The 26,118-nt window shown below is 40.0% G+C and overlaps 1 protein-coding gene across 3 annotated transcripts in view; it reads left to right on the forward strand.

Annotated features, from left to right (window-relative positions):
• sh3rf3 (SH3 domain containing ring finger 3) overlaps positions 1-26,118 on the forward strand; it is a 292,799-nt gene that overhangs the window by 120,057 nt on the left and 146,624 nt on the right. The window lies entirely within an intron of this gene.

Consider the following 26,118-nt stretch of genomic DNA (forward strand, 5'->3'; position numbering starts at 1 on the left):
AAGGAGGGAATAATTTATTGTTTTAGTGAAAGCAAACATAGGGATGAGATAATCACTGCATACAGATTTGGCATCCCTTATCCTAGAGTCTAAATTCCAAAATGTTGAAAAATCCAAAATTGTCCTCATGGGTAGCTAAGATAATGATACCTTTGTTTCTGATGATTCAATGCACACAAACTTTGTTTCATGTTCAAAATTATGTAAAATGTTGTTTAAAGTCATCTGTAGGCTATGTGTGTAAGGTGTATAAGAAACATAAATATTTTTCCACTTAGACTTGAGTTCCATCTCCAAGATATCTCAGTATGTATTTATACATGTATGTATATGTACACTGAGATATCTTGTAGATGGAACTCAAATAGTTCAAATCCAAAACACCAAACATTCATAGATCCAAGACTTTCAGATAAGGGATATTCAATGTGTATAATGTGTAGTGTGAGTTTATTATAATTTATTAATCAGCCAGCAATGTTCCAGAACCGGCATGGTATAGTGGTTTAAGCATTGGATTACAGCTCTGGAGACCAGGGTTCAAATCCCTGTTCAGCCATAGAAATTTACTGGATGGCTTTGGTGTGGTAGTTAGCTGCAATACCTTCTGCCATTCAAAATACTTCTTTATATGCTTCTAAAATGCTTGGGAAAAGAACATTTCTATGCCCTCTGATTTACCAGATTGGCACTTGGCTATAATAGATGATTTTTTGTTTCAAATACAGTATAAAAGCAATGATCCTTGGTCACAAACCCGGAGAATGATTTGCTGCCTTATTAGAGAGTTAAGTCGATGCAAATATGCTATTTGATTGATGGCCTGTATTAGAATGGGCAATTCTCCTCTTTGCCTTTTTGCATGGCTAGATTTTAGATAAGGCCCTACCTTCAGATAGACTATGATGTTTTATTGAATGGTGCAAATTCTAGTATCATGAACTCCACTAACATGTGCGGTTGTTTAGCTTTTCTGTTTTCCACATTAGTTTGCATTTCCTTCCATTCAGTACTTAGGCTTCAAAACCTTATGTTTTATTATGAATAATGAATCTTGGGGTGTTTGATTTAGTAGGAACAAAAAGCTGTTCTTAGCCTTGGATGGCTTCACATTCCTTTCAAGTCTAGGAAAGTGCTGTCATTGTTCATTCATAGAAAATTAAATTATGTTGCCGGCTTAGTCCTTGAAACTTTGTAAAAATATGTGAATGCAAAGAAACTGGTTAAATACCCTGTTTCCCTGAAAATAAAACATCCCCTGAAAATAAGACCTAGCAGAGATTTTGCTTAATTGCTAAATATAAGGCCTTCCCCAAAAGTAAGACCTAGTAAAGTTTTTGTTTGGAAGCATGCCCGCCAAACCGAACACCAGAGCATGCAGGATCAGTAAATGGAAGTACCATAGATAGTTGTACATGGAAATAATGCTAGTAACAAGAAATTCTTAATAGGATTCACAGTTTGTCTGATTATGCTGGTTTATGATGATAACTACTGTACAGTATATAATAAATGTTCAATTTTTTGTTCAACAATAAATGTAAATTCTTCTTCATGGAAAAATAAGACATTCCCAAAAAATAAGACCTAGCACATCTTTGGGAGCAAAAATTAATATAAGGCACTGTCTTATTTTCAGGGAAACACGGTACTACCAAAGTTTAAACAAATAGTAGATAGTAGTCACAAAGTTAGTGTGATGTAGTGGTTTGAGTATTGAATGACTCTGGGAGACCAGAGCTGAAACCATCATTCAGCCATGGAAGCCCACTGGATGACTTTGAAGAAGTTGTATCTTTTCAGCCTCAGAAATAACACTTTTCCAAGAAAACCCTGTGATAGGTTCACTTTAGAGTCACTATAAGTTGGAAATTACTTGAAGGAACACAACAAAACCAGCAAACTAATAAATAACAAAGATATAGCCAGAAAATTCTATCTCGCTGTAGAATCTGATTTCTATACTTCTTTAATACCTGAAAATTGAGATTTGATCTACTTGGTCTACAAAAGTTTGACATAAAGCACAATCCTGTAGACGTCTACGGAGTTATATATATAGTCTGACATGTTCATAGACCTCTTAATAAAACTATAAGAAAAGAGTATTCCATAGTGCTAGCATATATGAGTCAGTTTCAAATGGCTTCTGCTGCTCAATCACACAGTCGTTTCCGACTCTTCGTGACCTCATGGACCAGTCCACGCCAGAGCTTCCTGTCGGCCGTCGCCACGCCCAGATCCTTCAAGTTCATGCCAGTCACTTCAAGGATACCGTCCCCCACTTTGCCCTTGGTCGGCCTCTCTTCCTTTTTCCTTCCACTTTCCCTAGCATCATGATCTTTTCCAAGCTTTCCTGTCTTCTCATGATGTGGCCAAAATACTTGCCTCTAATATCCTTCCCTCCAGTGAGCAGTTAGGCATTATTTCCTGGAGGATAGACTGGTTGGATCTTCTTGCGGTCCAAGGCACTCTCAGGATTTTCCTCCAGCACTAAAGTTCAAAAGCATCTATCTTCCTTCACTCAGCCTTCCTTATGGTCCAGCTCTCGTATCCATAGGTTACTAAGGGGAATACCATTGCTTTGACTATGCGGACCTTCGTTGCCAGTGTGATGTCTCTACTCTTCACTATTTTATCAAGATTGGCCATTGCTCTCCTCCCAAGAAGTAGACGTCTTCTGATTTCCTGGCTGCAGTCTGCATCTGCAGTGATCTTCACACCTAGAAATACAAAGCCTGTCACTGCCTCCACGTTTTCTTCCTCTATTTGCCAGTTATCAATCAGTCTGGTTGCCATAATTTTGGTTTTCTTGATGTTTAACTGCAGCCCGGCTTTTGCACTTTCTTCTTTCACCTTGGTGAGAGGGCTCCTCAGCTCCTCCTCACTTTCAGCTATCAGAGTGGTATAATCTGCATACCTAAGGTTGTTAATGTTTCTTCCAGCAATTTGAACTCCAGCCTTGGATTCATCAAGCCCCGCACATTGCATGATGTGTTCTGTGTACAAGTTGAATAGGTAGGGTGAAAGTATACAGCCCTGCTGTACTCCTTTCCCAATCTTGAACCAATCTGTTGTTCCGTGGTCTGTTCTTAGTGTGGCTACTTGGTCTTTATACAGATTTCTCAGGAGACAGACAAGGTGACTTGGTGTCCCCATACCACCAAGAACATGCCACAGTTTATTATGACCCACACAGTCAACGGGTTTAGAATAGTAAATAAAGCAGAAGTAGATGTTTTTCTGAAATTCCCTGGCTTCCTCCATTATCCAGCGGATGTTGGCAATTTGGTCTCTCGTTCCTCTGCCTTTTCTAAACCCAGCTTTGACATCTGGCAGCTCTCACTCCATGAATCATTAAAATGCAGTCTTCCTTGCAGGATCTTGAGCATTACCTTACTGCATTTTAATGATATCCTAATATACCATATTTACTTGAGTCTAATGTTCACCTTTTTTGGGTGAAATTACATTGACAAAATTGAAGTGTGCATTAGATTTGATGGCGTCTTAGAACCACACACATAAACCCACCTGTGTGAAAAGGCTTGGAGGAACATAGAACCCTGGAACACGGAGTCGGGCAGTGTGAAGAGGCTCTTCCTGGTGGTGGCATCAGCCTCAGGGCTCCCTGGTGCCCAGAGGAGGAGGAATGCCTGGCTGGTGTCCCAGTCATTCCTATTGCTTAGCTGCAGATCCTGCCCCCTGGGCAGCTCTCAGGGTCTCTCACCCGCTTCCATAGGCTCAGTCCCATGAGATTCCCAACTGGCCTCATTCAGGAGGCCTTTACAACCTCCGCCTTGGTTTTGAAGAACTTGTGTATGAGGCCAGTAGGGAATTGTGCAAAGCTGACAAGCTCTCCAGCCTCGGCCTGATGGAGGAGGGTAACTTCCCAAATGGCCTCATTCATGCTGGCCTCCTCCCTGATATGCCATGTCTGTGCTGTTGGACACATTCCATATCTTGACACAAGGTGGGCTCTTGACATATCAGTGGGAAATGCTTGTGATGTCATGCAAATATGGCAGGAACTGAACTGCAGTGAGATCATCTGACAGTAGGAACAGGAATGGTAGAAGTCTTGGTAATGAGTTCATAATCTTGGCAAAATCCATCCAATCAAGTAGTTTGGCAAACTAGAGCCATAGGGAACATCATTATTCATTAATTTTATAAGGTGTTTTATTCATTATTGCATAATGCACCATCCTAACATGAGTACATGCAAATGGGTTTCCTCTGCTGATCTGAAGATATGGGCAGGAATTTTACTTCAAATCCTCTGGCATACTCTCAAGTGTATAATATAAAAAATATACATGAAACCATGTTGGATAAGATGCAGGACACTTCAACACAATTTAACATAGGATTGGACAGAACTACCTTTATGCCCTGGTCTTTTATGCTACTTTACAACAAGCTCTGGAAGAGTTTTACAAGGTACAGAATAGTCAAGAAGAATTAATAGGGTCGTACTCCCCATGCCTGCCTCCATCCTAGGGCTATATGTATGACAAACGCAGGCCAGAATCTTGATTGAAAAGGATCTAAATAATCCACTTCCTACAAAAGCGATACCTGTTTTCCTTGGTTCAAAGGGGATTGATTTCTCAAGGATCAGTAGCCCACAATTACCTTTCACAGTTGGGACCTATCAATAGCTCCAACATGCAACATGGGATCCAGTTTGATGTACTTTTTATTAGGGAGGTTGGATGAACATCTTTCATACATACTTTAGTTGTATATTCCTGCATGATGTTGGAGTGGGTGGTTTCTATGTTCTCTTCCAACTTTTTGGTTCTATGAATTTATGATCTCCATCATTGATCCTTCATCTCCACCTTCACTTTTGCTTTCTTTTAAGGCCCTCCCTAGCTCTAGCTCTTACTTTCCTTCTCCCATGTTCTTCTTGATTTTCTTCCTATTCTTGAAAAAAACCCTGCAAAACAAAACCTCGGGCGTGCTTTCCTGCTTCTTGACAGGGTGTTGGACTAGATGGCCCATGAGGTCTCTTCCGACTCTACTATTCTATGATTCTATGATTCTATGAAAAGGAAAGGAAAGAAAAAAAAGAACATTATAGTCATGGTCTGTGAGTGACCCACCTTAGTTTGTCCTTGGGTCTGGGAAATTGGATAAGACCAAGTATTCATGTTAAGAATAATATCATTGTTAAGAGTAAATGGGGACCTGATATTAGCTCTCACTGTGATGTGACTGACATGTTATAGCACTTGAATAGTAATCACTGTGCAGAGGCTCTTCAGCCAGCTACTCCACAATAATGAAGACTGACTTAGTGACTGAAATGTGTTTTATTAAGGGTTAGGTTCTCTCATCAGAAAAAGTTAAGCTGTCACAGTATCATTGTTATCTTCAGGTTTCATAACCTGGCTGTTTTTGCATCCCCATATATAGTAAGAGCAGATGGTGCATCTTTCTCTTTGTCATGCAAATTTTAGATCAATATGCAGATAGAAACTTAAAAGATGGCCTCAGATCTTCCTTGTAAACACCTCCATGATGTTTTTTCTTTGATTATTCTGGATTCACACTGAACTGTGTAATAATAATATCTTTCTACAGGTGTGCGGCGCATAGGGGGATTTGGCAAGCATCAGGAATGTCTCAGACTCCAGAATATCGGATCCTGGGATCTGGGGAAACTGTTTGTCAGTACAAAAGGGGCAGATACATAATTAACACCAAATAGGTTTCAAGTTCTGCATCAAACCAAGAAGAAAGGCACAAGTGGCCTCTCTTGTGTGAATTATGTTTTATTACATCTGTTACATTTCAGAATAAGGGCCCTCCCCCACTCTTTCAGGGACATTGGAAATATTTGACATTTGAAACAAAATAAACAAAAACACAGAACTAAGATATTGTTGAAAAGAAACTCAAAATTTGCAAAGATAAAGTATCTGTTTAGGACAGTATACTTAACAACTACTTAGCAAATTCTCCTAGGGCCATTCTGTGCAAACAGAAACATATGCCAAGTACCTCAGTGAGCATTCCCAGAATAGAAACATAAACATTTAAAAATGCAAACAGTTTATCTCTTAAATGCCAGCTTCTGCATTCAATTCCATAATAATATAGGTGGTACTATAATATAAGCCATCTAATGAACTTACTTACAAGTTACTTGTTCTGTACTTATGAAATAAATTTGATAACTGTAAAAGCATTCCTCTTTCCATAACTCTAGACATTTTACAGGAAAACATTCCTTAAACCTTGACATTCCTTTTAAAAATCTATTATAATCTCCCTTCCATTTCTTATACCATTGAAGGCTATTTGACTTTTTATAGTTTCCAGGTTCACTTCTGGTGTAGGACAATGTTATTAGTATTTTATAAGTACTAGTTATATGCCTTTATCTCAACTCTGTCTTGCTGGAAAGAGACCTCTTGCTCAAAATGTTACAACAGTAATGAATACTGTAGATCTTTGTTCAGCCTCTTGAGAATAAGACTAATACCAAAATATCCAGGAAAAACTCTTTTAAGAAGGGGTTTTACACTTGACCTGTGCAGCCTTTCTGTTCCTCCAAATGATAAAACATCAACTTTGCAACTCAAATAGTGACCAAGGGTGCTTTCATCCTTTTGTTTCAAATACCATTTTCACAATCTGTATTTTTAATGGTCTTTATATCTGACTATAAAGCCCCTGTGGTGCAGCAGGTAAAACCACTGAGCGGCTGAACTTGCTGGCTGAAAGGTCGGTGGTTCGAATCCAGGGAGCGGGGTGAGTTCCTGCTGTTAGCCCCAGCTTCTGCCAACCTAGCAGTTCGAAAACATGCAAATATGAGTAAATCAATAGGTACCACTCTGGTGAGAAGGTAATGGCACTCCATACAGTTATGGCGGCCACATGACCATGGGGGTGTCTACGGACAACGCTGACTCTTCAGCTTAGAAATGGAGATGAGCACCAACCCCCAGAGTTGGACACGAGTAGACTTAATGTCAGGGGAAAACCTTTACCTTTACCTATGTCTGACCAACACATTCCTTATGAAAAGTACACCTTATAGCACACACTTCAGTGCTAACTTGCTGTTACAAGTTTGGAAAGGCAGAATATAATAATTTAAATATCATAAGGAAGAGAAAGCACAAGTATATTTTAATTAATGATGTGGTTATGTTCCTGGTCCCCACTTCCTTAACAAAAAATGTTGGTACCAGTGACACAAATAACAGAGAAAGAATAGGAATAGGAAAACAAGAGAAACTTAAAAATGTCTCAGTAGGTTTTTTATTCAGAACTAAATATATGCACATGTGAAATGAAACAGGTCAGGTAAGCATTTCATGGGTAAACAAAAACATTTGGAGTCTTCTAGAGACCTAGGCTTCTTCCAAAACATACCTAGATAACATTTTTTCTTTTACCTGCTTCCACATTGTTAATATTTTCTATTTTAGTGACCAAACATATACAGTAGAGTCTCACTTATCCAACATAAACGGGCCGGCAGAATGTTGGATAAGTGAATATGTTGGATAATAAGGAGAGATTAAGAAAAAGCCTATTAAACATCAAAATAGGTTATGATTTTACAAATTAAGCACCAAAACATCATGTTATACAACAAATTTGACAGAAAAAGTAGTTCATTACACATTAATGCTATGTAGTAATTACTGTATTTATGAATTTAGCACCAAAATATCATGATATATTGAAAACATTGACTACAAAAATGCGTTGGATAATCCAGAACGTTGGATAAGTGAGACTCTACTGTATATCCTTTTTAAACACATGCTGAGGGTAGCTGGTGAGTCTTGTCTACTCTCCACTTGTCTCTTTATTTTGCTATTCCTGCATGCTTAGTAAAGGATTCCAAAGGCAGCTACTTTTGACCTTATGTCAGAGGAAGAGAGGTGATCAAGGCCTAAGGCAGCCATCAAGAAACAAAAAGCAACCAAGTGCTCAAACTTGATAATTGCCTCTGACATTATAAAGGCTGATGAATCCAGACAGACCTCTGGACCCAGTTGAAAATGCTCAAGGCAGGCTGGTAATTCAATCCATGTGTTATGTTTATAGCAACTTGCTGAGCCTGCTATGTTTACAACAGAACGAGAGCATCAGTGGTAAGAGAGGTAAAGCCATCAGAGCATGACTGCTGCAAGCCGTCATTCCAGTCACCCAACCAACACCTAATATCTCTTAGCTGACAATAGTCCCAAGTTGCCATTTCTATGCTTTGTTATCCATCTCTCCCTATCCGTCATTAATAATGAACTTGTTTCCTCATAAACATACATTTTAACATTTCTATAGCTATTCACGCATACAATCTGCCTTTAAAGGACTCTTCACTCCAGGCATCTGAGGAAATAGACAGGCCCTGTCTACACAGACCAAATTAAGTGGGGTCACCTTGTAACTACTGTGAGAAGTCCACATGAAGCATCACTGGTTTTGCAACAGAAGTAGCTACCAGTTGTTAATCCAGCACAAGGAAAACCACAATGTATTCCAGAGCTTTCATGCCATCTGGACACCAAAAGGGCTCCTTCTGGCCTGTATCTGGGACAGTTCAGGAACACAATACTCCAGATTATTTCAACATCTGTCAATGCAGCCCTAGCCTACAAAGGTTTTTGCTACCAACTTCACTCTTTCAGTTAGGGCATTGTCCCATAGAGGGGGTGTCATATTACTGTGGCATTATATCCCATTGTATTAGAAAGCAAATTTTATTGTTTCTGAGATCCCATGTTGTTTCATTTCCATATTTATCACATGAGCAAGTAGAGGTCCTGCCCGCTGAATATTAAAAAAAAAATGGGAAAAAACTTTGAGGATAAATGTCAATGTTTGGTAGGGGACCACCCACAGGAACATCCCTTAGTCCATGTCACTGAAGTTATTTAACATGGACAACATTGACAAATCCCATCCCAGGTGTCCTTTATCCAGTTTCATAGCAATTTCTGAGCTCAGAAAAATGATCTCTAGCTGTCTTGCCTCCCCCCATCCCCAATTTCCTGACATTTAAGAATCACTTTTCTAACAAGGCATGACAGATGCAGGCAGGAAGTCCCCTTGCACCATGGGATGGGCTGGATCATACATTGTTTCCTTTCTGTTTTAAAAGTGTCGAGAAATGAGGGTGGGGAGCTGCATGGGATAATTTCCTTAGCCTCAAAGTTGCTACAAGATCCCATTGCATATTATCCATTTCTCTATTATACGAACTGTTAACATTTGACTTCTTCCCCGAATACATATTTCACATTGATCATGAAGGTGGTAATGTCCTATGAAATAAGTGTACCATTTAGCAAATAATAAATTTGGAACAACCTGTGCAAGTTGCGTGCTTTAAAGGCAACATGTATTAATCTTTCCCTGTTAAATTCATTGACAAAGGACTTTTTCAGTAGCTTCCATGGGAGGGCATCACAAACATAGAGTAAGTTCTTCATTCTGATAGTAGATAGTACAAGTTTAGATTGATTTTTTAAAAAACAGCATGGTTGTTGATAAAAGTAGCTAGTGTATGCACATTTCCATCATAACAGACAGAAATTTGTATATACCAGTTCAATGTAAGCTGCTCAATTAATTACTTTTGTCACACTTTTCTCTGCAAAATGTTCTGGGGGAAAGCCATTTATTTAGATGATAAGACTCCTGAGAAGGCAGGGCACCTGGACTCGAATGTCTTTCATGTGAACAGGGCTGAAAATTAATCTTCCTGCCAGAAGCACAAGGTGTATGATAACCTAACCTGTGACAAGTCCAGCAATATAATAAATGGGACTTTCCTTTTATTTACTGATATTTTGTTCAGATATCAATAGAATCCAACCAAATAAATGTTAAATGAGGTCTATCATGCCCTTCTCTGTCAAGAGGCAGTGAATGATTACCAATAAATAACTTACTGAAAGGATTCAACTTGCAGAGCTACCTGTGCTTTGGCTTTGTTAATCCAAAGGAAGGTATTTTGTTTGATGTGCTGGTCTTGCATTTTGGGGGGCGGATAAACCAAAATGGTTATAACAAATGTATGTACAGTCAGCCCTCCATGTCCAGGGATCCTGTATCCACACATTCAGCCATCCACAGCTTGAAAAAAAAATACCCCTCCCCCATAAAAAAAAATCTGAAAAGCAAACATTTATTTTGCCATTTTATATAACAGACACAGTTTTACTCTGCCATTGTATATAATGGGACTCGAGCATTCACTGATTTTGCTGCCCATGGGGAGAGGTCCTGGATCCAAACAGCAGAATATACCAAGAGTTCATTGAAAGTATTTAATATACCAGTTTTCTCCTAGAGAACACAGCCTGAAACATAGATTAAACAGAATGCCGCTGAAAATTATAACATGGGAGAATAATTGAAACAATAAAATAATTATCGTATTAAAAACAGAACTGAACTAAACCTTGTTTTTATCCCACTTTTCTCCCATATATGATTCAATAACTTACAACACAGATTAAAACACAATACAGCTAAAAGTTAACTATAATATAAGAAAATAATGTAAAAACAATCAAATAATCACCAAATTAGAAACATTATATAATTTTAAAAATATTTAAAAGCATTTTAAACATAACAAACTGTGTGTGTGTGGGGGGGGGGGGGGTCAATCAGTTGACAGTGTTAACTGTTCACAGAAACAGTGGGAAGAGAGGTTGTTTTCACCTTTCAGTGGGAAGGAGTTCCACAGTGGTTTCATCTGCAGCATTATAAATAAGATTTGCCTTGCTGGATATGACTATCTTCTTGTTTATATCGACATTTTCCCCTGAAGTGGACCAGAAGTAAGACCTGGATGTCCAGATGATATCATGCATCAAGCAAAATAGGGGAATGACCTGGAGTTTCACAAAAACTCTGGAGGAGTCTTGTGCTTTGGCTGACTGTGGATAACAGACTAGCTCCGAAGTGAACTGATTGGCAGCATAGGGAAAAAGGAATGAATTGGGTTCCTGTCACTCCCATCACTACATTAGCCAGCCAGGGAGCTACCTCCCTTCTCCTTGGTCACACAAGGATCTTTGCTGATGTCAGGACAGGTAAGAGAGGGTTGAATTGGTTTCTGATCATCTGCACTTCCCCTAGTGCTGTTGTGGGTTGGGAAGTAGTTTAAACAGCTCAGTGGCACCAGGAGCCAGTCCAGAATGTTTCTGCTCCTGACTGGCCCCTGTTTTTTGAGTAGGTGTAGATGAGCCCCAAGGTGCATCTTGCTCAATATTATATTTGCAGTTGCCAGTGGCTAGCTAATGATGTAGAAGCTAAAACAAGCGACCTTGCAGCGAGAGAAATGTCTTCTCCCCGTTTCTCTCCACTGCTGGCGTGGAGTTCCCCAGACACAGGGCTACTTCCAGTGGGACTTTATGGGGCTCCATGCCAGCAGCATTGTAGCAGCAGAGTCCAGAGTGTACACCTGACTTCTCAAAGAAAAAAGGCAGGGGAGTCAAAGAAGAAGTGGGGGACAGTGGGGAAATGTTGTAGGAAGGGATACCACGGAGCCTGACAATAGGGAACACAGTGATTTTTTTTCCTACACTGCCCCAAGATTTCCCCTGGTGCCCCCCGCTTTACAAAGAGCCATCTGATGAGGTCCTTAGAAGCCATGTGTATGAGGCTTCCTGGTGCAGGAGTGGAGGGTGGTCCTTACTTAAAAAATTAGTTCTCCTTCGCCATGTTTTAATCTCCAGATTTTGGCCTGAATCTTTCTTTACACTCATTACATGTGAGACACTAGAGGAGGCCACCCTTCATGGCCAATGCCAAGAAAAAGTTGATGTGTGCTTTGAGCATGACCTTGACCTGTCTGCAATATGCAGGCATATATTATGAAACAGTGAGAAGACACTGAAGTGGAAAGTACTCCCTGAAGGTATAAAGTTTGAGAGCCAGTGATGTGTGCGAAACCTAATCTAAAATGTCATAAGATGGCTAAAATATTTAAGGAGAAAAATAGGTTATTAAGGTATCAGAAAGAAACTGCATGTTTAAGAGGCAAAGATCTAAATTCAGCTGCTAATGCTAATTAGAGTAATCTCACTAATTTATTAATATTTATTTACTGCATTTATTTATCACTTCTCCCAATTATTGTGGAAGACGTTGGGGAATCTGTTTTACAGAAACTCAGGGTTCCTACTGACTATACAATAGTTCTAGTAAATGTTGGGGCTTTCTGTTTCATGATTTCATGGCTTGTAATGATTGTTTCCTTTCTTTCCTTCAGTCTTGCTCTAAGGGCCCTTCTACACTGCCACATAATCCAGAATATCAAGGCAAATAATCCACATTATCTGCTTTGAACTGGATTATCTGAGTCTACACTGCCAGATAATCCACTTCTAAGCAGATAATCTAGATTTTATACAACTGTGTAGAAGAGGCCTAAATATACCAAATTGTTGGGTATGGTTTGTTGCTGGTTGTAGCTGAGTTTAATACTACCTCCCAACATGCCCTTTTATTTTCAACAGCAGTGTTCTTCCGTTTGCAGTGTGGTTAAGCTCTTGTTTGGGTTTAGTTTATCTGCATCTCCCGGCCATCCCCTCCATAAAAGTCCAAGTTTGGAGTAATAGCCAAAAGTGTTCCCCTTCCAGTATCCACTATCCTTGTCTTGCACAGTTGTTGTCATCATAGTGCTATAACTGCACCATTGCTAAGTGTCATATCATTTTTGGGGGAGAAAAAAAATGTTCTTTGTTGGAATTGAAAATGTACTGAGAGAACAAAGATCAGTAAAAAAAAAATTCTTGTGGCAAAAAGTAATGCTTCCATTTCATTTAGCCCAAACAGTACTGAAAACTCCCAAGAAATGGGAGAAGAAACGCCCTGCAGTGTCTTTAATATGTTTTTGTTAACTCCACAATTCTCAAGAAAGTACCAGGTCAGGAAGAACAATTTATGAACATTAGAAGGGAAAAAATCCTTATTGCTTTAACTCCTGACAAATTCCAAGTATTTTGGGCCAACCGGAGAAGGTCTTACTTAATGAAAGGAAGAGTTCAACAATAACTGCCATATATACAAGAGCTGGGGAAACACTGAGATTGTTGAACAAATGATAGGTATTTTGTTTAAATAACTGGCCTAAAATAGGTAAACAGAATGTAACACCATAAAATTGAAAAAGCGCCCTGAAATTTTGCAGACAAAAGCAAAGGTAATTTACAGAACTTTATAGGAAAAAAGAAATATGTTCAGATTTCTTTCTTTGAGAGTTATAACACACATAGATATTAATGTATGTTAATTATTTCCTTCTTTGGTATATAAAATGAAGATAGCATAAAAAGGAAAGAGAAACAGTTTTCAGAGGATCATTAGCATAAATCAAGAATTCAAATCTAGATGGTTCCCAAGTGACCCAATTAAAATATTATTCCATCTTGTCTTCTTGAAATGATTTCAGACCTTGAAAGTTCTTCTTCTTCTCGTTTTAAAAGTAAAAAAGAAGAAAAAAGAGTGAAGTAGTGGCCACAACTAAAAGAATGTCAGGGTATATTGACCTTCATAAAAAAAACTCATTCATGAAATTAGGTGTAGCTCAAAGTAAGGGAACAATAGAAGCAGCAAACATAGCACAATTCTAAATGACCTAAGTCAGTACAAAAGTCAATATCATAACGGCTTTTAATATAAAGATAACTTTTAACACATACAGTGTAATTCTTGGATGCAGTTATATGCCTTCAAGTTACTTATCAACTTATGGCAACCCCATGAATTTCATAGGGTTTTGTAGGCGAGGAATACAAGGGGTGGATTCCTTCCTCTCATATATAGCCGACAGCACCTGGTATATGTTGCAGGGTTGACTCTGCTTGCCTTCCAAAATGAGATGTGTGCCTTTAGGATATTTAGATATAAAACAAGTCTACATCAGTTTAATAAGAATCGCTGTCAAGTAAGTGTACTTTTTGTTTCAGCTCCAATGTATAAATAGGGGAAATATCATATAAAACCATGGCTCGTCTCAAACTCAAAGTAGAGTTTGGTGAGGATTTGTTAGAGGGTGCATCTACACTAGTGGTTCCCAAATTGTGGTCCGTGGAACACCAGTGGTCCCCAATAACTAAAATATGGTCCACGGCCTCACTGTTACTACACCATTGCAACAAGAGTGACTTATAGTGCTGAGGCAATGGGGATGTCAGGAGGGGAGAGGCTGACTACCCATGAAAGGCACGACAACAAGCCTCCTGACTGCTGCTTGTCCTCCTCCTCCCCCTCCCTCCCCCTGAATGAAGCCATTCCATGTGGCACCTGAAAGCAGGAGCGCCTTGGTATTTTCATTTTTAGACCTGTTCCTGGGGTTATTTGGGATGCTGATTCAGAAAAATGCATTAGAGAGACCACATCAGCTCTAGATGATTAAATATGGTTTTCTGTGGGCAAGCACATAGCGACTACTGGATGGCATATGTTCTGTATCAGTAACTAGAACTGATGTAGTCTATCCAATGTAATTTCCTGAATCAGCACCTCAGATAACCAAACCGAATCTAAAGTTGAATCAAAATCTGATTCATAACCCTTTTGGTACTTATGTTGGAGAGTGGTCCCTGGTCAAATTGTCCCTGGTCAAAAAAAAACTTGGGAACCAATGATCTACACTGTAGAATTAATGCAGTTTGACAACACTTTAACTGCCACGTCTCAATGCTAGGAACTCATGGGAGTTGTCATTTTACAAGGTCATTAGCCTTCTCTACTATATAGCACCACCAAACTACAGCTCTTCATTCCATATCATTGAGCCATGACAGTCAGTGTGGTATGAAACTGTGTTAAGTCTACAGTATCAATGCACCCTTTGAGAACACTTGGGCCAGCTAACAGGGGACTCTTACAGTTTTTAAGAATGGGAATTATATAAAGAACCATTCAAGGAACTGCCTGCCTCAGGCCCCTTCTACATTGCCATATAATCCAGATTATCAAATCAAATAATTCACATTATCAGCTTCGATTGGGATTATCTGAGTTTATACTGATATATAATCCAATTGAAAACAGATAATCTAGATTTTATATGGCAGTCTAGAAGGGGCCTCAGGTTCTTTTCACACCCTGGAATTTTACATCTCTCCTTTCCAGGTATTTCACAGCCTAGGCTGTCTGTGCTTGCTAAGAATATGCTGACAGAGACTTGTCTTCATCATGTAGGAAGGAAAAAGCTTTTCATTCAATTTGGACTAGCAAACCTCATTCTTGTTGTTGTAACCTTTAGACAAGACATTTGCTCTGTGGCTTTTGTCTCTGGAGACTGTTGGTGAGTGTAGCTGCTAGCTGCTACCTCTCCTCATAGCCCCAGGTGCTGAAACCACAACACACATAGTTTCAGAATCTGCATCAGCTCCTTTGAAATTTAGAACCATTATTTTTTGGACGATACCTCCCAGAATTCCTGGACAAGCATAGTGCATAGCTATGTCATCTGTACAAATCTTAAGAGATTTCTTGTGATGTATATCTCCTTAAATAGCATACTGGTAGTTTTGCAATTTCTTTCTGGTAGCCCTTAACAACAGCCAGGCATGAAAAAAATAAGGTAGTGAAGGATTATGTTTTATCTCTTTTATGCAGAACTGAGTTGATTTGTGGCATTAGATGCAAAAAGTACTTCTCACATTTTAAAATATCTCTACATAATGACACAACTCCCTAATTATCAGCATTTGCTCATGTGCATGTCTTTTTGCAGCCATTAAAAATCCTGAAATAATTTAACTATATTATAAAATCTGAAGTCAGATTTCATATGTTTATTTTATGATAAAGGAGCGACAATTTCAGTTGTTTTTTTTAAAAAAAAACTGTTCTAAAAGGCATCATTGGTTAATAATTCATGCTTAAGGGTTTCTTTCCTCTTTCATCTTCAGTGTCTTAATCTTGTTATAGTTATTTATTTGTTTTGGCTACATTTTTGGGTTTTTTTTGTATTATATTTTATGTAACCCACCTTGGTTGCTTTTCTTAAAGGCAGAGTAGACATTAGGGAAGGGGAAATTCAAAATGTGGGCTGGATTTTGGCCCACACAGTCTTCTTCCAATCACTCCACCTACCCGAAGAAGGTAGAGGGGAAGGAAAGGGACTGACCTGCAGCCTGGAAGAACACTCCTCAAATCCACAGCTTCAGCGGCTCTGTTTCTTCCTTTGCAGTTAGTAGCAGCTGGTGCCTTCCATGTCAGTGGAAGGAAAAACCCAAGGTGTTGAAGCTTCCCACAAATCCCATGTGAGTGGAAGAAGAAACCCAAGGTATTGAATCTTAGCCCCGAGCCTTTAAAATCTAGAGCAGGTTTACCACCCCATTGCCATGGAAGCTACCAACCACTACTTCCTGCTGTTCCAAATGTAGGTTGAATCCAAGGGTGTATCCTTCATAAATGTGTCTCCAGAGGAATTGAAAGCTTTTTCCCCCCTTGTCAGGAGCGACTTGAGAAACTTCAAGTTGCTTCTGGTGTGAGAAAATTGGCCGTCTGCAAGGACATTGCCCAGGGGACGCCCAGATGTTTTGATGTTTTTACCATCCATGTGGGAGGTTTTTCTCATGTCCCGCATGTCCCGCATGGAGCTGGTGCAGATAGAGGGAGCTCATCTGTGCTCTCCCTGGGTTGGATTTGAACTGGAAACATTCAGATCAGCAACCCAACCTTGAAGTGACTGGCTTGATCTTGAAGGAGCTGGAGGTGGCCACAGTGGACAGGGAGCTCTGGCGTGGGCTGGTTCATGAAGTCAAGAAGCGACTGAACAACAACAACAACAACAACCAAGATGCTTAACCTTGAAAGTTTAGGCTATAATTCAGAGCAGCTTCTTCACTTCCCTGAATCCTTTCTAAATAGCAGAATCTTCACACTATTAAGGGAAAGAGCACTGCAAATCCCCCTGTTCAGGTATGGAAGCAGCCACTGGGAAGTTGGATAAACTTCTGTTGTTTTAAGGCTTTCATCTGAGCAAGAAATGCCGAGTGTTAAAACTTGTTTTTCAGTGTAGGAACTATAAAGCAGAATATTTTGACTGCTGAAGGGATGGCTAGGATAAGCTCCTGCTACTTGAAGAGATGGGTGTTTGGGTACTAGTAATGATTTGAGATAAAGCAACTGCTCTTCTGTCATACCTTGAAGTTGCTAGCAACTAAAGGTCTGTTTGGTGTCAGCAAAAATCAGTAATGTGAATTGGCCCTTAAAACTGTAACCTGCCCCATTCACCTCACATCACATTGAGGAGAGACTAATTACGCTGTCAAAAAGCCTGACATTTTCCCATGATTGCTACAAAATGGATTCTTGACATACAAGCTGCAATTCTCAACAGGGTGATAAAAATGTTCAGGACAACCATGATCTCTGAATGTGTGTGTATGTGTGTTGTGAGAGAGAATTTTACAAAAAAAATATTTCTGTAATGCAAAGGTCATGGTGTGAAGTAAAGTTTGGTTAAAGTTATACAAATAAATTGAGTACTGGGTGGTGTATTTCTCTTAACTAGATTTTACTGGATGATAACTCTATTTTGCATCCATGGAATGCGATAGTGGGTAAAGAATCTCAGTCATCATGTCTAGAACAAAAATACCCAAGTAAAACAGAGTACTAGCCATTAAGGAGGCAAATATAAGCTTGGATATATGTTGGCAAGATCCTGTGAAATCTGAGAAGCAAGGGTTAGAAGTGGGGTAGTAGGTGTGTTCAGCAGTATTTCCAGTCTGAATGCCCCACATAGCTCTCTATTTATCTCCACATAAATACCTCCAGGAGGTCAATGTGGTGTAATTTGAATAATTTATATAGATCATAGAATCCAGCGTTTCTTGGCCCAGATTAGGAGTTTCCATGGTCCAGAAGCTGGTTTTTAATAGTGTGGCCTTTACAAAGGTCTGGTTACAGGCATTAATTTGGAAGGGAGGGTATCACATTTCAGCAGGCTCCTCAATAAACAGTCTATTCATTGTGGGATTGCTGTCAGCTATGACAGGGAAGATGGAAAGAGAATTACTGGCTGTATTTAGAACCAAGACAAATGCACCAAGCTCCGGCTGGCCTCAAGATAAGCAAAAATGGCAACTTGAAAGATAGAAGAGGAGACAGATTTACACCCAGTGTGATTTACTTTTCTAGAAGGAGTTGCCAAAACTACACAGTCCTTCCAAGAAGAAGTCAGTTGCACAAGGCAAGACAGAGAGGGGCTGAAAATGTCAGTAGAGAAGGTCTTGTTATGAACAGAGGCTGCTCAAATACAGTATTCAGATACAAAGGATCATAATGCTCCTGCCAATGGGATCCTAGTAATTTTTCAAGCAAATGTTATAGATCTGAAAGAATATAGCAGGTAGAACAATCTTAGTCTAGTAGAAACCAATAGCACATAGAAGGATGAAACATGATAGAATTTGTAATCAGTTGCTTCTTGTCCCAGAAAAATCATGCCAAACAGTTGTTCTTACCACCCTTTCTAACTAGCAATGCATAGAAAACATTCTGTATGATGATGTAATGGCACAAAGAGGCTGGGAATCAAAAGCTCGTAAAATGTTTACCATTTGTCTGTTCGCTTCTCAATTGCTTCTCTCCTCCAATGCAAAACACATAGAGTACTTCCATGGAAAAAACTTGTCAGCTGCATGAAAAGGTTTTTGGTTACTTTACAGAGTTGTATAAATATTTGATTGACATGTATACTATATCCACCAATTAAAATGCTCTTTCATTTCTGAAATCTCTGATGTACAAATGAGGAACTCTTAATTGAAAAACAACCCCATGTTGGAATTGGCAGCCGCATCAACAGCTGCTACTTGTGGTCTCTGTGGCATCAATGCTTGCTTGGTGTTTCTGGGCGTAGCAGAGCCTGGTGTATATTTGGATGTGTGATTGACTGATGATCTGAAAGGTAAATGACAGGAGCAAAGGCAGCTGCTGAGAACAAGAGGTTAATAGATGGAAACCAATATGTTGATTATTAATGTATTAACTTCTTTTACAGAAAGAGATTCAGTCTGTGAGTCCCAAGGTGCCTACAAACAATGATGTCAGCCAGCTTTTACTTACACTGTATATGATGATCTGGCCCAGTAACTCTTAGGATTCGGAAGTGTGGGCATTTTTTTTCATTTGTGAAACCTAGAGAAGATTGAGCAGAGCTTTCTTTTTGTCTTAAGATGACATTTTGTTTACTGCAGTTGAACTAAATCTAATATTTCCAATATCATTAGCTAACTTATTTTCTATTGATTCTCCTACGGCATCTTGTCTTTGATGGACAGTTGACATTTTCTAACCCACTGAAACTCAGCATCAGAGTGGAGCTAAAAGGGGACATGAGTACAGCATAAAACATGAGCTGATTCCTTTTTTCTTTAATTTAAAAGACTGAACATATCTGATTGCAGATTATATAGTGTTATTTAAACTATAGTAAATCTTTAATTTTGTCATGAATTATTTTTAGTTTCCAGGCTGATTTTGAACATCTCTCAATATTTATTTAACTCTGTAATTGTCCAGCATTACTTGCCCTTTTCTGTGAACATTAACCTTTTCACAAGATTTTCTGTTGTTTTGTGTGTGTGTGGATGTGTGTGTGTCAGGAGCGACTTGAGAAACTGAGAGAATTGGTTGTCTGCAAGGACGTTGCCCAGGGAATGGCTGGATGTTTGATACTTTGCCATCCTATGGGAGGTTTCTTATGTCCCCGCGTGGGAGTTGGAGCTGACAGACAGGTGCTCACCCTGCTTTCCCCGGATTCGAACCGCCAACCTATTGGTCAGAAGTCCTGCTGGCACAAGGGTTTTAACCCATTGCGCCACCAGGGGCTCCATTCTGTTATAATATACTTAGGAACAACAAGAATATTAATCTGTATTATCAATAATGTTTCGATTCTAGCTAAATTTCTTCAGGTTGGAACCTTTTTTCAGTTACAAAATAATAATATATTTGCTCATTATATAAAAATATAGTTCTTGTTTTATGCTCATAAAGTTATACTGAAGGAAAGAGGTCATATAGGCCAGAATTGCATGCCAAAGAGAAGAGGGTAGAGATGATTTTGTCTATCCCAGAGTAAAGGCTTAGATCTGGCAGACTTTAGTTTCAGAAAGGAAGATTTTGGTTGAACACAATGGTAATTGATTGTAACTATTTATGGAGAAGAGTGTTGGCAGATAGCGGACAGCTTTGAATGGCATGTGCTCAAGCAGAAGTCCCCCAGCACCATCCTCAAATAATAGGACCTTCAAGTGAGAGTAGCACCACTAACACAATCTGCCTCTTACTTCCAACTCAGGAAGCCTGTCCAGATGGTTAATTATATCACCTCCTCAGAGATCCATTAGAACTGGGGAATTTGGACTCTCGTCTGGTTGCAGTTTCCCCATTAGGACTACTAAGAAAGTTTCTTTCTTGAAATGAAACCTGCAGAATGATATTTTTTCTGACAATGAATTTTGTTAAAGCTTTCTTTCATTTCAGCATCTTGGTCAAAAGGGGAATATTTCTGATTAGCTGATAGTATATTCTTTGGGGTGCAAGATGGCTTTTTGTTGGGCATGACCTTAAGTTGCTGCCTTCAAGGTGATTTGGTGTTCGTTAACTCCTGGATCCAGATGGCCAACTCCTTTCTACTCAATCAAATAAATCACAAAGAGCCTGACAGATGTCAGTGCTTCTGTAATCATATCACATTTAGCTACAGGAACTAAGCCAAATACTGCTCTAACCCTAACCCACTCCTCATGAGGCATGGAATAGCCTTGGAGAGAGTGGGGGCTTGAATGTCCAGGGGGAGGCATATAGCTTAATCTAGTATAGATTTGCATGTGTAACTTCTACATTATGTTAAGACACACAGGACTGCAGCCAAGTAAATGAGTAAGTATGAAATTAGTACCTCACTTAGGTCTATATGTGGTAGGGAAGTAAAGGAAGGTTTGAACTCTCTGGGTAAGAGACTGGGCAAATTCGTTTTCTCACTGAGATCATCAACTTTATTTTGGAAAACTATATTCACAGATCTGCACTTAATTTACTTTTGAGACAGGGTGTGGCACAGCATTGTTGAAGGGATAACACATTATTGATGTTTTATGATCAGCAATAAATTATGCCAACTCTCTCACCCTCACTGTCTTTTAACATTTTCAATCACATGCCTATAATCATTCATTCCTTTCCATTGTGTGCATGAATAAAGCAGCTTCCCTTGGCATTTCTACTGTCTTTCTTTACTGTGTACAAGATTTATGATGAGTTTAATGAAGTTAGTTCTGGCATGACTTTCCCAGTGGGAGAATATTTGAGCAGACAGATTCACACATTTTAAAAGAAGTTCATCAAAACTGAAGCACAGTTTGATTTAAAGACAGATTAAAATTGGTGTGTGTATATATGTGTGTGCAGAAGAAAGCGCACAGCCAAAAGCCAGGCGTAAAGTAGACTGTAGATGTCTGAAAATGCTTTGCCAAATCTACATGTTCTTAGAATGAGAAAAGAAAAAATAAACTAAAGCAAATGCTGTCTTTTGACAGCCTGTATGTGCTCTTACATTTGGGCTGCAATATATTCTGAATGTCTTTGGTACCTGCAACCAAATTGCCCCTGTTCTATTCTTCCTTTAGCCTCAGAATACTGAATAGCAAAAGTTATGAACTCATTCAGGGATGCATTTACAAATGGTTCCTTCCAAGGAACTTAGGACAACATCTTGTATTTGCATAAAATACTTTAGATTGTTTGTCCCACATTAGGACACCAATATCACATTAAACTTTCCTTTTGAGATTTGCAAATCGTTGGCTCTTGTCTTTTGCTTCATTATCTAGTCTTTTACCTCATTATCCTTTTGTAAGTAAGGCAGTTGTTTTTTGAATCTGGTAAATCTGAAGGAATGGAGTAACAAAACGACCTTTGAGTATCCTTTGCCTAAGATAATACTATGAAATTAATGGGGTTGCCATAAGTTGACAGGCTTCTTGAAAACACAAATGCACACAGGCCTGGATTTCTTTGAAAGTTTCTCAGCAGCAGTAATTCAACAAGCAAAGCAATTGTGGCAAACAAGCTTCTCTAAAAGAACAGTGTGCTCTCCATCCCTTGCAATTTACTGTAGTAGTAGTAGTAGTAGTAGTAATAATAATAATAATACTTTATTTTTGTATCCTGCCACCATTTCCCCGAAGGGACTCGGAGTGGCTTACAACAGGGACATGCCCAGCATAACAACATAACATCATAAAAACAGTGATTTAAAACAGTAGTTAACACAATGCAGCAATAAAATGTGCACATAAATAAATACCTTAAAACTCAACATCAATACACATATAATAAAAAGTGAATAGTGTAATAAAAAGGGCATGATTTTTAATTTACTAAGGAACATGGACTGGAGACTTTTTGGCCACATATAGTGATATAGACTGCCAATGTAACTGTGGAGAAATTGAGCAGAGTGATATCCAATACAACCATTTGCATAGATATCTTCCCTAATTATTATTATTGTTAGTTGTAGTAGCAGCAGCAGGAACAACAACATATTTACTTAGGTCCCACTTTTTCCCTAGTTTTAGAATCAGTGCAGCTTACAACACACAAAACAAACAGTGCTAAAAGTTCAAAGTATTAAAAAGTCATAAATACAATTTTAAAATCTTTAAAAAGAAAAACACAACAAATAGGAAATCCAGAAAGTTATGCAAGCCTTGCTCCCCCTAAGCAAGTAGTCATCAAATGCCAGCCAAAATCAGGTATTCACCTGATTCTGGAAAGATAACAAAGAGGAGTATGTCTGTCTAATCTCTCTGAGAAAGGACTCTCAGAGCCTGGGTGCAGTCACCAGAAAGGCCCTGTTATGCCCCTACCTTATGTACCTGTAAGGGTGATGGGGCATAGAGAAGAGCTTCCCCAGAAGATCTGAAAACACAGACAGGGGTCCCTTCCACACAGGCCCAAAACCTGTAATAGGTTTCGGGTTAACCTGAGGCATCCAACCAATACCTCAGGTTAATCCGGATTAATCCAGAGTAAACCAGGATTTCTGGATTATTCTGGATTTAAAAAACCACCTGAAAAGAACCAGATCTTACTGCAAAGTCCAGATCTTTTCAGGTGTTGGGCCTGTGGGGATTGACTCCCAGGACTGCATTCCATGATCCCGGGGGTCAATCTCCACAGCCATCTCAGTTATTTGGGCTCCTAAAGCCCAAAAGAGTGGGTGCTCACCAGCCCCCTCCTTCCCCAAGGAACTTACCAGAGGGGCCTGCCGGCAGTGCAGGCCCCTCCATAGAGTCCTGAAAAATGTCACATCATGAGGTGGGCGGATTTCCTTTCCCCCATCACCTCCTGATGCTGGCAGGTCCCTCAGGTAAGTTTTGTGGGGAAATGGGGGGCTGGAGGGGGCTAGATCCTATCCCCGAGGGAAAGCCTGGGATTGTGGTAAGGGGTAGGGACTGAAACCCAGGAGGAAGTGGGTTTTTTAACCCGCTTCTTCTCAGGTTTTAGTTAAGTGTAGAAGGGCCCAGGATCTTCAAATAACCTGGACCTGAATCATATAGCCATATCACCCAGAATATCAAAGCAGATAATCCACATTATCTGCTTTGAACTGGATTATATGGCAGTGTGGACTCAGATAACTCAGTTCAAAGCAGATATTGTGCGTTATTCTGCCTTGATATTCTGGGTTATATGGCTGTGTGGAAGAGCACTGAGGTTCCTTCCACACAGCCATATAACCCACAATAGCTGCTTTTAACTTTGAGCGAGCTGCCCCTCTCCTCCTCACCAAGCCTGTGGGCTCCTCCTACAGAGCGAAGGAAAAGGCCATGGGCTTGGTGAGGAGGAGAGGGGGCAGCTCGCTAGCTGTCACACACCAAGGCAGCGGAGCACCAAGAACCAGACACGGAGGCCAATAAAACTATCTAATATCTTTATTAAGGAAATATATAAGAAGGATAAAAACAAGTAGAGAATATAGTCCGGAAACAGACCTTTCAAATGAGGTCTAAAATAGTCCAGGAATAGTTTGTCCAAAAAATGATATTAGAGTTCAAAGATAAAATCCATTACCGAAACACTCACTATTGCCAGGCAATAGTGAGGGGAATTGTCCAAAGTCTTTCAAGGCACAAGGTTAAATCCACAAGGAAGCTGGGAACAAGGCTTGAATCTAGGAAACAAGGTCCATGGTTCAAAACGAGGCAAGGTAGTCTAAAACTTGATTCTAAGAACAAAATCCGTGACTAAGGACAAAGCGAGGCAATTCTTGGAGACTTGAGCAGGCGAGGCAAGGAAACTGGATTGTGGACTTAGCGAAGTCCACACTAGGCTGGGAACATGGAATTCACTCCCGAAGCTGAGCTGTTGTCTCCGCAAAGAATCAACAGAGCCCGATACTTTTATCTGGGTCTCATTTCCCACCAAACGGGCGTCCAGCGTTCTCTTTCCCTAGAGAACAGGGAACGAAACCCAACTTGCAGGTGTGAGACTCACTGGATTTTCCCAGGGGAAACATGGCTAATCAGTCTTTTGCTTGGCAGCAATTCGGGCACTCCTCCGAATTCTCTCTCTCACTCCCCTATCTGCCGAGAAGGATTGCTTTCTAGCGAAGGGAGGTGAGCGTTGATCAAGGTCAGTTTTAATTGGTTCTTGGACAAGAACCTCAGGCATCTGGAAAAACTCTGGCTCTGGCTGTGAAAACCCCATGTTTTCATCCTCATCTGTCACGGTGACACTAGGCACAGGACTACAAAACCCATGAGGCATCACACTAGCTCCGATGGAGGATGCCACGGGCTTGGCAAGGAGGAGAGGGGTGGCTCGCTTGCTAAGCCCACAGCCTTTTCCTTCGCTCTGAAGGAGGAGGCCACGGGCTTGGCGCGGAGGAGAGGGGTGGCTCACTCGCCAAGCCCTCTGCCTTTTCTTCTTTTTTCCCCTCCCTGATGGGGGGGGGGGGAATGCCCTCCGGGCATGCCTCACCTTCCCCCTCCTGCATGCCAGGAGTGAAGGAGGAGGCCACAGGCTTGGCGAGGAGGAGAGGGGCGGCTCACTCGCCAAGCCCCCAGCCTCCTCCTTCACTCCTGGCATGCAGGAGGGGGAAGGTGAGGCGTGCCCGGAGGGCATTCCCCCCCCCCCCCCAGCAGGGAGGGGAAAAAAGAAGACAAAAAGACAAAAAAGAAGCTGCTCATTTAGGGCATCAGCGCCTCAAATGCGCCCCCTAGAGGATGGCGCCTTCAGCAACCGCGTGGTTTGCCTAACGGTTGAACCGCCCTTGCCTGCAGCCAAATAATGTCGGTGCCCTCCACTTTCCTTTAGCCGCTAAACCCCTGAGAGGGAGATGTATTGTGCGCAAAGGCAGAAATATGTGAAACAAGAGTGCTCATTCCAGTATGTTGCCAGTATTGGTTATCGCACGACTGATATGGGAATAGTGGCTTCCTGAAACAAAGTCTTTATTTTATTATTTTTGTAATCCTTGCATGTCATGTTTCATGTCCAAAAAAACACATGCAATAATAAATATGTTAAGTCTTTAAGATGCCATGAAACTCTTGTTATGTCAGTTGTTAGCCTCCTTTACCAGTCTTTACAGTTAAACATAATATTTCATTGTGTTATGATTGGTAAAGAAGAGAAGCGTATATAGCATCTTTCTAAATAACTAGATAGCATACAAAGAAGGAACTGTATTTTAGTAATTTTCAAGATGGCAATTCTAGATGTTAAAATAGAATACAAGTGGGCCTGCAGAAATATTTCTTTTTTTGTGGAGCAGTTACAAGTAAATATCCCCCTAATGTTTTCCAATCACTTCAAAGACATGTCTGAGTCAACCTGTGTCCAGTTCTATAAAAATAAACTGCAGCGTTCATTCCTGCTTCTAATCAGGCTGTATGAGTTGTTACTTAAGCTCCAGCAGTTTGTATTCTGGTAAAACACCAAGGTCTGTGCTAGGAGGAATGTTACATAGAGCCTGCCCAGTGTCTGTCATGTTGGAATGTACATAGTGAACGTGCTGGATGTTAGCAGTTTTCGAAGTAAGAACTTTACAATCCATTTGATTCTTTTTCTCAGTTGCTTTCAATA

This window comes from Anolis carolinensis, chromosome 3 (assembly GCF_035594765.1).
Source record: "Anolis carolinensis isolate JA03-04 chromosome 3, rAnoCar3.1.pri, whole genome shotgun sequence".
NCBI classification, from domain to species: domain Eukaryota; kingdom Metazoa; phylum Chordata; class Lepidosauria; order Squamata; family Dactyloidae; genus Anolis; species Anolis carolinensis.